Source organism: Delphinapterus leucas, chromosome 5 (genome assembly GCF_059928025.1).
Source record: "Delphinapterus leucas isolate spDelLeu-1000000601 "Yukka" chromosome 5, BTC_Dleu_Yukka2, whole genome shotgun sequence".
In the NCBI taxonomy this organism is placed as follows: Eukaryota; Metazoa; Chordata; class Mammalia; order Artiodactyla; family Monodontidae; genus Delphinapterus; species Delphinapterus leucas.
In genome coordinates this window covers 20,122,359-20,134,916 of record NC_143133.1, presented here as the reverse complement: position 1 = coordinate 20,134,916, position 12,558 = coordinate 20,122,359, and the positions used below count along the sequence as shown (strand labels likewise).

At 41.5% G+C, this 12,558-nt stretch overlaps 1 pseudogene; it reads right to left on the bottom strand.

Moving 5' to 3' along the window:
- Positions 1-7,175: 7,175 nt before the first annotated feature.
- Positions 7,176-10,169, bottom strand: LOC111186079 (lysine-rich nucleolar protein 1 pseudogene; annotated as a pseudogene).
- Between the last annotated feature and the right edge of the window lie 2,389 nt (positions 10,170-12,558).

Here is a 12,558-nt window from a genome sequence, read left to right as displayed (position 1 = left end):
TGTTCTTTGTATACTTGATAGAATTACCCAGTAGACATTCTGTCCTGGAATTTTGTTTGCAGGGAGTATTTTTATCACAGATAATATTTCACTTCTAGTGAACAGACTGTTCGAACTATGTTTCTTTCTGACTCTGTTTTTGCAGGGAACCTCTAGCAACTCATCCATTTCTTCTAGGTTGTCCAATTTGTTGGCATATAACTGTTCCTAATATTCTATTATAATTCTTTTGTATTTCTGTAGTATCAGTTGCTCTTTCCCCTCTTTCATTTCTTATTTTGTTTATTTAGGTCCTTTCTCTTTTCTTCTTGGTGGTCTAGTGAAAGGTTTGTTAATTTTGTTTATCTTTTCAAAAAATCAGCTCTTGGTTTTATTCATCTTTTGACCTTGATTATTTATTTCCTCTCAGATCTTTATTATTTCCTTTCTTCTGCTGATTTTGGTTTTTGTTTTTTCTTTTTCGAATTCTTTTAGATGGTAGGTTAGGTTATTTATTTGAGATTTTTCTTGTTTCTTGAGTAAGGTCTGTAGTACTATGAACTTCCCTCTTAGGACTGCTTTTGCAGCATCCCATCGATTTTGTAAAGTTGTGTTTTCATTTTCATTTGTCTCATGGTATTTTCTGATTTATTCTTTGATTTCATCATTGAGCCATTGTTTTTTTAGTAGCATCTTGTTTAGTCTCCATGTAATTTTTTCCCCCCATTTTTATTTCTGTGACTGTTTTCTAGCTTTATACCATTCTGGTCAGAAAATATACTTGAAATAATTTTATACTCTTGACTTTGCGAGGTTTGCTTTTTGACCTAGTTTGTGGTCTATCCTAGAGAACATTCCATATTTGCTTGAAAGTATGTGCATTCTGATTTTAGGGGGATGTGGTGTCCTGCAGATATCAACTAAGTCCAACTGGCCTATTGTGTCATTTAAGACCACTGTTGCCTTATTGATTTTCTGTCTGGATGATCTGTCCATTGATGTCACTGTGGTGTTAAAGTCTCCTACTATTATTGTAGTATTGTCAATTTCTCATTTCATGTCTGTTAGTATTTGTTTTATATATTTAGACACTCCTATATGGAGTGCATATATGTTAATGTGTGTAATATCCTCTTCTTATATTTATTGCTTTATCATGATATAATGCTCTTTTTTGTCTTTCTTTATAGTTATGTGTTTTAAAGTTTATTTTATCTGATATGAGTATTGCTACCCCTGTTTCCTTGTCATTTCTATTTCCATGAAATACCTCTATCCATTCCCTCACTTTCACTCTGTGTGTCTTTTGCCCTTAGGTATAGGCAGCATATTGTAGGTTCTTGTTTCCGATTCAATTTGCCACTCTCTGTCTTGATTGAAGTATTTAGTCCATTGACATTTAAAAAATTATTGATAGACATGTACCTATTGCCATTTTATTCCTTATTTTTTTGTTGTTTTGTAGTTCCTCTTTCTTCATTTCTTCTTTTTGATTTTCCTTTTGTGGTTTGATGATTTTCTTTTGTAATAATTGAGTTCCTTTTTGGTTTCTGTTAACCTAAGGTGTATTTTTGATTTGTGGACCATGGAGTTCAAATATGTGAACCCATTACTGTATCTGCTTGCTTTAGACTGGTAGTCATATAAGTTTAAACACATTCTAAAAGATCTACATTTTCTTCCTCCCCTCCCCCCCTTTATGATTTTGATGTCATATTTTACATCTTCATTCTTATCCTTTTGCTGTTTTTTATAATTGATTTTACAATTTTTTTATTGTTTTTAAATCTATGCACTTTTTTTATTTAAGTAATCTTCAATCCTTTTATATATTTGCCTTTCCTATTGTGATTTCCCCTTTCCTATAGCTTCTTGCTTCTTTACTATTTGGAGAAGACCCTTCAATATTTCTTTTAGGGTAGGTTTAGTATTGCTGAACTCTTTTAGTTTCTGCTTATCTGAAAAATTTTTTACCTCTCCTTCTATTCTAAAGAACAGTCCTGCTGTGTAGAGTATCTTAGGTTGCAGGTTTTTATGTTTCAGCACTTTGAATAAATCATGCAACTCTCTTCTGGCCTGCAAAGTTTCTGCAGAGAAGTCATCTGAGAGCTTTATGGGGGTTCCCTTGTAACTGACTCTGTTTTTCTCTTTCTGCCTTTAATATTCTCTCTTTATCTTTCACTTTTGCCACTTGAATTATGATATATCTGTGTGGGTCTGTTTGCATTCATTTTGTCTGGGACCCTTTGTGCTTCCTGTACTTTGATAAATGTTTCCTTCTTTAGGTTTGGGAAGCTTTTAGCCATAATTTCTTCAAATACATTTTGATCCCCTTCTCTTTCTCTTCTCCTTCTGTATCCCCTATTATATATAGGTTGGCATGTTTTATATTTTTCTATAGATCTCGTATGTCGTGTTCATTTTTTTTTTATTTGTCTTTCTGTCTGATGTCTGATTGGGGAATTTCCACTAATCTATATTCCAAATCACTTATTCTTTCTTTGTCATTTAGTTGGCTATTCATTGCTTCTAGATTTGTTTTTATCTTGGCAATCAAATTGTCATTTTTTGATTGGTTCATCTGTATAGTTTCTAGTTCCTTGTTACAGTGATCTGCATTTCTATTAATAATCTTTAATTCAGTTAGCATTTGTATTGCCACTTCTTTGAACTCACAGTCTAGTAAACTGTTGAACTCTGTTTAATATTTGTTTTAGTATATTTCTCTTTTTTAAAAAAATAAACTGGGAATGGTTCTTCTGCATTTGTGTTTGGTTTTTTTTTTAACATAACTTTCTCTGTGAATTTAGGAGAAACAGTTATCTACTCTGGTTTTGAAGGGTGCTTTATGTGGAAGCATCCCTGTGTATACTGTGTGTGTCCAATGTTTTTGGTGCAAGGGCTGGTTTTGGTATGGATGCCAGCCACGTCTTTCCTCAGGATGTGTTGGTCATTATCCCCTTGATGTGCTGTGGTTTGTTTTGGAGTATCTAGAGCTGTGCAAGTTGCCATGTGGGGCTTCTGCTTACTGCCTTTTGTTGCCCTGTCAGGGGTGGGGTCTGCTCCCCAGTTGTTGGAGTAGAAACCCTGAAGATTGGGTTTGATCTGGTTCCATTGCCCTTGAATGCATGCTCTGGCTTAAAGGAGATGATTGCTGAAGGAAGTGAGGCTTGTGCAGTAACAGAGGACATATTCACTAACCGTGTAGTCATCTGTAGTTCTGCTCAGTGGCAGACCAAGGTCATGTTCTTTTATCTGTTGAGTTCATCCCAGATATAGTACAAGTCTGTGCCCTTGAGTAGGCTGGAGCTCTGAGTTGGGGAGTTGTGCTTGCAGGAATTGAGGTGGCTGCACTGCCATCTAATATCTATGCTGCCTCTGTGGCAGACTTCTCTCAGGACTTGTCTACTGCACTGTGGAGTGAGCAGAGCTAGGGTGCTCTCACTGGAAGACAAACCACTGCATGCCTTAGAGCATGCTGAAAATGGTTGCCACAACCCAACCTGGACCACACCCTAGGCCCTCCAGGCTGTCTCTGTGTAGCCAGATTGAGCATTCTCCCAGGCGCTGTCTGCCTGAGATTCAGCACTTAATCCTATCATGCTCTTGTTGTACCACTCCTTGCACATGCTGACGATGGCCACATTCATCCCACCTGGATCACACCCCAGGCATCTCAGTCTGTCTCTGCACGGCTAGACCAAGTCTTTGCCCATATCTTGTACCAGGCTGTGATGTGGAGTGAGTGGGGCTGGGATGTTCATGCCTTTGGATTGGGGAGTGTGACAAGACAGCAGCCACCAGTGTAAGGCTCTTTCCCACCTGACTGTTGGCAAACCAACATGAGTGCACTCCTTGCAAGTAAAGCCTAGGCTTCTCCATCCCTTCTGTCTGTCTCAACAAATTTCCCAACAGAAAAGGGGCTTGTGTCTTCCATGCAGGACACTGGGTCTGGGATGCCTAGATTTTTGCTTGACTTGCTCTCTCTCCCCAAGGCAGATTTGCCTGTGCAGACCTTCTCTTCCTTATAGATCCCCCCAGGGGCTTAGGTCCTGACCTGATGCATTTTTGGTTTTTTTGTTGTTGTTCTACCCAGTTATGTGGAGATTGTTCTTGCAGCTTTGGTTGTATAGTTCTTCTGCCAGTTTCCACTTCTGCTTAATTTCCCATGAGAATTGTTCCACATGTAGATGTATTTTCAATGTGTTTGTGGGGGGAGGTGAGCTCTGTGTCATCCTACTCCAACATCTTGATCCCCCTCCTCCTCCTGTTATTGATTTCTAGTTTCATGCTATTGTGGTCAGAGTAGATACTTGGTATGAGTTCAATCTTCTTGAATTTGCCAAGGCTTGTCTGTGGCCTAATATATGGTCTATTCTAGAAAATGTTCCATGTATGCTTGAAAAGAATGAGTGTTCTGCTGTTGTTGGATAGACTGTTCTGTATATGTCTATTAGGTTCATTTGTCAATAGTGTTCAAATCTGTTGTTTCCTAACTGATTCTCTGTCTGGATAGTTTATCTATTGTTGAGAATGGGGTATTAAAATCCCCAACTATTATTGTATTGCTGGGTTTTTTTCTCATTTTAGTTTTGTTTCCATTTGGTTTATATATTTATTTAGGTGCTCTGTTGTTGGGTGCATAAATATTTGTAATATTTTTGTTTTACCCCTTTATCATTATATAATGACCTCGTTTCTTTTTACCATTTTTAGTTTAAAGTCTATTTTGTCTGATATGGTTACAGCTACCCTTGTTTTTTTAGGGTTACCACTTGCTTGTAATATCTTTTTCCATTCCTTCACTTTCAACCTATGTGTCTTTAAAGCTAAAGTGAGTATTTGTAAACTGTATATCACTGGATCTTGTTTTTTTCTTTTTATCCATTCAGCTATTCTATGTCTTTTCATTGGAGAATTTAATCCATTTATGTTCAAAGTAATTTTTTTTTGGTATTGTTCAAATGTTCCCAAATGGTCTTTATTTCACAAAATTATTTTCATTAAAATTATTTCCTATACCACTTTTACTATATGATACTATTCAAATGAAAATCAATCAGCAAATTTATAAATTATGCACTTTTAAGTCATCTACTTTGAGGCTGTACACATCAAACATCATCAGCGCCCAAGCCTGAGTCAGTGAATTCCTAATGCTCTTCTTCCATTACCCTGGACTTGGACTTTCACATTTGGTCAGGTATCCATTACACCAAAGCAGCCTCTGAACCATATGTTACCTGGCCCAGGTGGAAGCTTAGATTTTCTGTGTTCTTGTGTGGTTTCCTCAGCCTGTTACTAAATCAATTAGCCAGTCTCTGAAGACCATGGCCTACATGAGATGGTCTACTACTACTACTACATGAAGGATGATGGAACAACAACACACAAAAAAATTCAAAAAATTTTAAGAAATAAGGTGAAAGTGAGAAAAACTTCTGCATGAGGCCTGTATTAATTTTCTATTGCTGCTTTAAATTACTACAGACTTAGTGGCTTAAAACGTCACAATTTTACCACCTTACAGCTCTACTGGTCTGAAGTCCAGTGGGCTTACCTTCAAAGTGAAGGTGTCAGCTGGGCTGTATTCCTTCTGGAGGCTCTAGGGGAGAATCAGTTTTCTTGCCTTTTCCAGCTTCTAGAGGTCACCTGCATTCCTTGGCTGGTGGTACCTTCATCTTCAAACTAGTGACAGCTTGTTGAGTGTTTCTTGCAAGTCTCTTGACTCTTCTGTCCCCTCTTCTACTTCTAATCCTGGATTATCTGGGTAGGCCCAGTCTAATCATATTAAGGTCAGCCAATTAGCAAACTTAATTCCATCTGCTACCTTAAACTCCCTTTTGTTTTGTATCACAACATATTAACAGGTTCCAATGATTAGGACTTGAACGGTGGGGGGGGGGGCATGGGGGCATTATTCCAACCACAAACCTGAACTGTTCTAAGTTCACAGAGCTGAACACACAGTTTTTAAGGGGAGAACTGTGTCTATCTGGCAAATACTTTTGATGGGCCAGTCTAGTTACAGAAAGGTGGCCTTAGGGAGGGGCCTAGTGGCCTAAGGCAAAACAGCAGGAATCACCCTAAGGATTAAAAAAGTGGTTAAGAATCACGAGGTCTGGGGAACGGCTGGATAAAGGCAGTTATAAGGAGGGAAGGACCTTGCCATAGGAGGGGGTTTCAGTCAGTGAGCAACCCCCAAGGGAGAAACAGCCGACAAGTTCGAGAACAGGGTTGTTACATATTCAGCTAAGACCTTGGCTGTGCTTAAATACCAGACCTCCCACCCTTCTCTCCCAGATTCTGAGTAAAAACCCAAAAACCGCCTTGTTCCAGTGGAGACAGGCTGTGTGCTACACGGAGTCAACTAATGAGGAAAAACATGGGAAACCACATCACAAAAACTTGCAGACAGCTTGAGGAGGGCCCAGGACATGGGGAAAAAGGGGGATAGGTGACTCAAGACAATGTTGTTTAATTTACAAAAGGACGGAGGCCCAGCTAACTGCAGGGCAGGAGCTGTCACTAGAGCAACAGTGGTCTGCACCTATGAGAGCAGCCGAGACAAGGCTAAGTTCAATCTGAGGACACTTGGCATCTTGCCGTCTTGGCTGCCCAGCCTTCTCTGTTTAGACCCTGCTTCAGGAACAGACTTTAATAAACCTTCCCGAGCCAAGTGGAACTCATTCAGCCACACTGAGCTAGAAAGTCAAATCCTATCACACACAGACTGAAGATACTGAACAGCAAGAGGGGAAAGACCTGACCACCACACCCTAATGAGAGCTACCACTGTGGGGATAGGTCAGGGACAATCGCTCAGACACTCTCCGGAAGCATCTGGTAGATGGCTGAGCACAATCCTTCCTGACAGCCGAGCAGGCCCAAACTGTAGTGTGATCTCTCAGCAAGATAAAAACGATTAGAGAAGCACTGGTTGGTTCCTTTTACACTGGGCAAGTTCCTGTAGTGTGGATCAAGACTGGGAAAGGTTTATTCCCCTGTTGGAAGGGGATGTGCCCTGAAGAGCTAACTCAAATGCAGAATCTTACCGTGTAGGCCTCTTCCGTTACGCATCTCAAGGTTGAATCCATGAAAGGCCAAGTTCACCTTCTGAGGGAAGTGGCCCACCTGAATCACTGCTAACACAGACTTGTAGGACTCTAGACCTGGCTGATGCTTGTTGGTCAGGGCCCAGGCAGGCCTGCCTCACCTCTGCCCCATGGGGCAGTAGTGGACCCTTGTTCATCTCACCAGCATCCAACCCTCAGTCTTCCTTCCTGACTGGCCTGAGAGTCTCCCTCCACATGCCAGGGGCTGGCTCAAGAATGGGTACGTGACCCACTGCTGGGCAATGAGTTATGACAAAAGGGCTTCTGGAAGTTTCCTTGAACCACAAGAAGGTTTTTCTTCTTCCTCTGTAATGGTCTAGTGTCTTGATACGCTGCCTGGAACTGCTACAGCCATCTTTCCACCAGCCTGATGAAGCCAACACTGAGGATGATGGAGCAGAGAGGAAACATTCGTTTCCTTCATGGGAAGCTGAATCAACCCCCCACAACAGGACAGCACTCCCTGCCACGTGAGAGACTGAATTTCCTGGCTGTCCAGGCCTGCCTGAGACAGGATGTCTGTAGCAGGAGTTCAAGCCAAGTGGTGTGAAAAAGGCCCAATCACAACTGATATTTTGGGAAGTAAAATGCTAGGTGAATGCGGAGAAGGTGGTCACATGTCACTCGGGTGGCTATACCTGGAGCTTTGTGAGGCTGGCCGTAGCCTCAAGGCTTGGAAACACTGTTCCCAGGCTGATAAGGCAACGCCCTGTCCTTCCCACGTCTGTGCCTCCTGCCATTCGACCTCCTCCAGGGAAGTCGCCTGGGATTCTCCTCCTCGTGATTGAAAAGAATCCAATAAACACGTCCCTGGGAATTAATGTGCCTTCGGTTCACGTGGAGGACTAACCACCTGCTCTCTAAAACGCCTGTTCAGCATCCAGTTAAAGCAGAAAGATGAAATGCAAGCTTGCCACTGGGGATGGAAGGACGGCAGACGCAAAAGGCAAGATGGGTTTAGAAGCACATTTCCCAGCAGCAGAGGAAGCTCAGCCACATCTGCTTGGTGGCAATCCAGAGGCCTCTTTGCCTGTGGCTACTCCAAGAAGGGGGAGGGAAAATGAGCTTGCTTCTCCCTGTTTACATTAATCCTGCTTCCTGTTTGAGTTTTAGGCATGTATAAAGCTTCTGTTTCCTCAGTTGAGACATTTTAATCCCCAATGAGTATTCTGGGTGAAATTCCCTAGAGGGGACATTCAGTGTAGTGAACAGTGACATCGGTCTTGGGGCACAAAAGTGCACTTGGCACTCACTGGTTGGGTGACCCCAGGCAATGTTAGTACTTCATTCCTGAACTTCAGTTTCCTCATCTATAAGATGGGGATAATAATAGCACCTGTTTCAGAATCGTGAAGATTAAATACATTAATGCAAGGGAGACATATGTGCCTGGCACACAGTAAGCACCAGACAAGTGTGAGCTACTGCTATTGATACTCACTGTCTTCAACAGGGACGGAAGCTTCACACAGAGAACAGTAGGTTTCAGCCACTCACATGTTCTCCTGGTTCCTGAAACGAGCTGCCCTCACCCCAGTTTGTCCAAGCGCATCAACATAGTTGTCCTTTATCTCTGCAGGAGTTCGATTGGAGACAACTGTCCTATGGCTTTCATCTGCGTAACAGAACCGCTTTGGGGGACAAGACAGGAGAGTTTAACCTTCAAGCTTGATTGACTTGGATGCATTCCTGTCAATATAAAAGATTTTGTCCGGAGCCGTGGAGAAGCCGAGGCAGGCCCTCCGGCTGTACTTCCAGCTCATGGCCCGGTCGTAGTCCTGCTGCAGATCCTGCTGCAGGGTGTCGGCCACCTTCTTGCTGAGGGCCATGCTGGGCCCGCCGACCATGTTAGGGGGGGCGACTGAATGAAGGGGACAGATTTTTAAAGCCACCCATGAGTTTGAGAAATTTCAGTTTCTGTTCCTCATTTTCAAAGCCAGCAGTATCCCATTGGCCAAACTGAGTTCCCGTCTGCTTCATGGTGTCAGAAGCTTCTGTCCTGCCCGACTCACGATCGATCTCTTCTTGCAAGGCCTTTCGCCTCACCTGGTCTATGTGCGCCTTGTCCATGTTGCCCTTCTTTTCCAACACTACCTCCAAGTCCGTGTCTGGCTGCTCCTCCCAAGGTTCTCCTGCTACTCTGCTCTCCTGCCTCTTCTTCCTCTTCAGAGCTGGCTCCTCAGTGTCTGCCTGCTCTGCCTTTTTCTTGGACTTCATTTTCTTCTTCACAGGGGACTTGGGGTCATCTCCTATTGGGATGTATTCTGGAGCTTCAACTTTGACTGACTTCTTTTTACTTCCTTTCCTACGGCTGCTCTCTACAGACCTGGAGAGCTCAGAGTGCCCCAGGGGGATATCTCCCTCCTGGTGGATTTTCTTTTTCTTCTTCAACTTCATGTTGTGTTCCCTGGGGCTCCCCTGCTTCCATTTCTGTCCCGAGGCTGCCTGCTCAGGGACGCCACCTTTCCCAGCTGAGCAAGTGTACAAAGCATCCCTGGCCTCACAGAACCAAGGGTCCCTGGCTGAGAAGGCTGTAGCTCCCTGCGCCTTCTTCTCCTTCTTGTGTTTTTTGAGCTTCTTACCAGCTCTGGTCACCCCCTCACCCTGCCTGGGGTCTGGGGAAGTCTTCACCCTTGAGCCAGGGGCAAGGACTTTCTCTTCTTCTTTTCCCTACCGAGGGACTCAGATGGACCAAGTGCCTGCTTCCTGGGGCTGGGCGATGGCTCAATCTGTCTGGCACGTAACATGGTCTCAGGTTCTAGGGGCTCCTCGCAGACGGTGCTGTGACCCTTCTTTTTCTTCATTAGAGGCATTTTGGGTGCCTGCTCTTGGACCATATTCTTCGAGGGTGATGTGGCTCTTGTGGGACAAGCCTCCGCAAAATAACTGTCACTGTTTAAAATCGAGTGTTGAGTCTCTGGTTCTTTAACTACCTTCTTTTTCTTCTTCTTCTTTTTCACTGGGAGCCCAAGGCCCAGGTCTCCCTTGTGAGTCTTAGTGATCATTCCCAAAGGCCAAACTTCCCCGCCTCCACGTGAGAGCCCGTTCCGCCGTCCAAAGTAATTATTGATAGGTAAGGGTGTACTATTGTCATTTGTTGTTTTGTTTTTGGGTTTTTTGGTAGATTCTTTGTTTCTTCTTATCCTGCTGGTTTCTTTCGTGATTAGATGACTTTCATTATCTGTATTTTGACTTTTTATTATATTCTTTTTGTATAATTACTACATGTTTTCCCCCCTTGGGTTATAATGAGGCTTATGTAAAATATCTTAAGATTATAATGCCCTATTTTAAACTGATAACAACTTAACTTTGAGAGCATTCCTAAACTTTACAATTCTCCTTTCCTCCACATTTTAGGTTATTGATGTTGCAGTTCACATATGTTTTATATTGCATATCCAATAACGGATTACTGTAGTTATGGTTATTTTCAGTATTTTTTAACTTTTAAACTAGAGTTATAAGTGAATTATGCAATATCATTACCACATTAGACAATCTGACTTTGACTATATATTCACCATTACCAGTAAGTTTTACACTACCTTCATATGTTTTTACGATGTTAATTAGTATCCTTTTACTTCCATTCAAAGAACTCCCTTTAGGATTTCTTTCAAGGCTGTTCTAGTGGTGATGAACTCCTTCAGCTTTCATTTGTTTGGGTAAGCCTTTATTTTTTTCTTTATTTCTGAAGGACAGCTTGGCTGGGCATAGTGTTCTTTGTTGATAATTTTTAGTATTTTGAATATATTATCACATACCTTTATTATAGTTTAATTTTTTTAATCATTTTTTTTCTTCTCATCCTCTGTCCCTTGCTATTGTTTTGGGCATATCTATTCTTCCTTGGATACCCTGTAATTCATTGTCCATTCCTGAGATGTCTTTGTTTTTTCCTTCAGTTTTTGTCCTGAGTTTGTTTAGCATCCATTCATATTTTCCTCTTGTTTTTCCATTTCTATTTTCAGACTTCGAACTTTTGATTTATGCTGTTTTCTCATATCAGTGATTACTTGTTCAATGACATTAAATTCATTTTGGAAAGTCGTGTTAGTGTTTATGTGCCTCATATTTTTCATCTTTTAGGTTTTAATGCACCAAAGTATCTTGATAATCATTTTCTGCTTTATAATTATTGGAATTTCTATTAGATGTTGAGTGTCTTTTGTCTTCTGTTCATGTTTATTTGTGTTACATTTTCCTGGAATAGCAATAGCAAAAGGGGAGTTTGGATGACTAACTCAGTTCCTTACTTCATGAGTGTTCTCTAATGTTGCTACAGGGAGTGAAGTTTTCTAAATAAACAGTTTAAAGTTTTTTTTTTATTGCTGTTGTTGCTATCCTGTATTTTTCTTAGTTTCAATTCTATGTTGGTTTAGTAGGATATTTTATTTTTACTCACCTTCTTTTTTTCCTTTCATCATCAACAGTTCAGGGCTATCTCCTTCTTCCAGGGAAGGAGTGGTACCCTTCTGTAATGGTTATCTATGGATGCATAATAAATCACCCCAAAACTTAATGGCTAAAAATAATATTTGCTTATGATTTTGTGAGTTAGCAGAGAAGAGCTCAGCTGGGACAGCTTGTCTATGCTTCACATGGTATCCACTGGGCTCAGTCATGCCAATGCAATTTGGGATTGAAGATCCAAGATGGCTCTGGTAACCTCTGCTAGGATGACTGGAGGGCTGGGAACTTTCTCCTTGTGGCACTTTATCCTCCTTATGGCACTTTATCTTCCTAGTGGCACTTTATCCTCCTTGTGGCACTTTATTCTCCAGGAATTATCTCCTCTCAAGACCTTTCAACTTCATGTCCTTTTGTGTTCATGTAATTTCCAGTGGGGTAGCTTGACTTCTTCACATGGTGGCTCAGAGTTCCAACAGGTCACAAGTGCAAGCTGCAAGGACTCTTAAGGCCTAGCTTCAGAAGTTACATAGTCTCACTTCTTCCACAATCTATATCTCACAGAACACAAGAGGAACCTGGATTCAAAACTCCATCTCTTAGTGGGAAAAATGCAAAGTCACATTGCAAAAAAAAAAAAAAAAAAGGCACAAGGGATGGAAGAGTTGTTATGGCCACCTCTGGAAATGTTTCTTAAGTGCTGGGAATTACTTCTCAAGACTGCTGCCTCTAGTTCCATATACTTCCTGAGCTCCTTCCTTTTGAGTCCTTAGTAGTTCCTTTTCAGATTCACCAGGGCTTAGATATATTTCCAGTATTTTCTGACTTGAGGTGAACCTTCTACCTCTGGAGCTGAACCCTAATTGACACTATATGTGTGCCACTACCACCATGACCCAATTCCACCTGTATTCACCTCTCTTCTTTGTATTCCCTACTAACTTCACTCTGTTCTGAGTTCCAGAACCAACTATGCTGACCTTAGATGATTATTTCCTCTTTAAAAATAAAGTTCGTAGAATTTTTCCCAGTTATGCTGCAAATTACCTAA